The 1,824-nt window shown below is 31.0% G+C and overlaps 1 non-coding gene across 1 annotated transcript; it reads left to right on the top strand.

Annotated features, from left to right (window-relative positions):
• Positions 1-240: 240 nt before the first annotated feature.
• LOC127747362 (small nucleolar RNA R71) lies at positions 241-348 on the top strand. The gene has a single exon (XR_008009162.1). It is a non-coding gene; the product is annotated as a small nucleolar RNA R71 (small nucleolar RNA).
• Positions 349-1,824: the final 1,476 nt, after the last annotated feature.

The following is a 1,824-nucleotide window of genomic DNA, read 5'->3' as shown; positions in this document are numbered from 1 at the left end:
AGCCAATATGGCATTCAGAGCATCAATTTCAAGAACTCCCTTCTTTTGAGGCGTCCCATTGTTCACGAAATTTCTCTCAGAAGTGTACATGAACTGGTTATTTGCAACCATGTCAATAAGTTCTTGAGCTTCTACAGGTATTTTCTCTAGGTGAATGGATCCACCTGCAGAATGGTCCAATGACATCTTGGAGAACTCAGATAGAACATAATAGAATATATCCAGAATGGTCCACACTGAAAGCATGTCAGAAGGAAACCTTTTGGTCATCTGCTTGTATCTTTCCCAAGCTTCATAGAGGGATTCACCATCTTTTTGTTTGAAAGTCTGAACATCCACTCTAAGCTTGCTCATCTTTTGAGGAGGAAAGAACTTAGCCAAGAAGGCCGCGACCAGCTTATCCCAGGAGTCCAGGCTATCTTTAGGTTGTGAATCCAACCATATTCTAGCTCTGTCTCTTACAACAAAGGGGAAAAGCATGAGCCTGTAGACTTCAGGATCTACTTCATTAGTCTTAACAGTCTCAAAGATCTGCAAGAACTCAATTAAAAAGTGGTAGGGATCTTCTGATGGAAGTCCATGGAACTTGCAGTTCTATTGCAGGAGAGCAACTAGTTGAGGTTTCAGCTCAAAATTATTTGCTCCAATGGCAGGGATTGAGATGCTTCTTCCATCAAATTTGGAAGTAGGTATAGTATAGTCACCAAGCATCCTCCTTGCATTATTTTCGGCTGCCATCTCCTCTTCCTTTTCGAAAATTTCTGTAAGGTTGTCTCTGGACTGTTGTAATTTAGCTTCTCTTAGTTTCCTCTTCAGAGTCCTTTCAGGTTCAGAATCTGACTCAACAAGAATATTCTTGTCCTTGCTCCTGCTCATATGAAAAAGAAGGGAACAGAAAATAATAATAGAGATCCTCTTTACCACAGTAGAGAGATTCCTTTATGTTAGTAGAAGAAGAAAGGAATAGAAGAAGGAAAAGGTAAGAATCCAAACACAAGGGTGAAGATAGGTTCAGATTCTTGAGATGAAGAGAAGTGTTCGTAAATAAATAAATAAATAGAAGAAGATGAGAGGGAGAGAATTCGAAAATTAATTTTAAAAAAAGGGTTAGTGATTTTCGAAAATTAAGAGAAGAAATAAAATTAAAATTAAAATTTAAAACAATTAGTTAATTAAAAGAATTTTGAAAAAGAGGGAGGTAATTTTCGAAAATTAGAGAGAAGAAAGTAGTTAGGTGATTTTGAAAAAGATAAGATATAGTTAAAACAAACAAAAAGTCAACTAGTTAGTTGAAAAAGATTTGAAATTCAATTTTGAAAAGATAAGAAGTTAGAAAAGATATTTTGAAGTTGAATTTAAAAAAAAGATATAATTTGAAAAAGATATTTTGAAAAGATATGATTGAAAAAGATATTTTGAAAAGATTTAATTTTTTAAAATTAAAATTGATTACTTGACTAACAAGAAACTTAAAAGATACGATTCTAGAATTTAAAGATTGAACCTTTCTTAACAAGAAAGTAACAAACTTCAAATTTTTGAATCAATCACATTGATTGTTAGTAAAGTTTTCGAAAATTTTGAAATAAAGATAAGAAAAATATTTTGAAAATAAATTTTAAAAATTTTCAAAAATAATAATAAAAAAATGAAAAAGATTTGATTTTTGAAAAAGATTTTGAAAAGATAGGATTTTTAAAATTGAAAATTTGACTTGACTTATAAGAAATAGCTAAGTTTTAAAAATATTTGACTAAGTCAACTCAAATTTTTGAAATTTATGAGAGAAAAAAGGAAAAGATAAAATTTTTTATTTTTGAATTT

The sequence above is a fragment of the Arachis duranensis genome, chromosome 4 (genome assembly GCF_000817695.3).
Source record: "Arachis duranensis cultivar V14167 chromosome 4, aradu.V14167.gnm2.J7QH, whole genome shotgun sequence".
Lineage (NCBI taxonomy): Eukaryota > Viridiplantae > Streptophyta > Magnoliopsida > Fabales > Fabaceae > Arachis > Arachis duranensis.
This window is presented reverse-complemented; position numbering and strand designations above follow the sequence as displayed.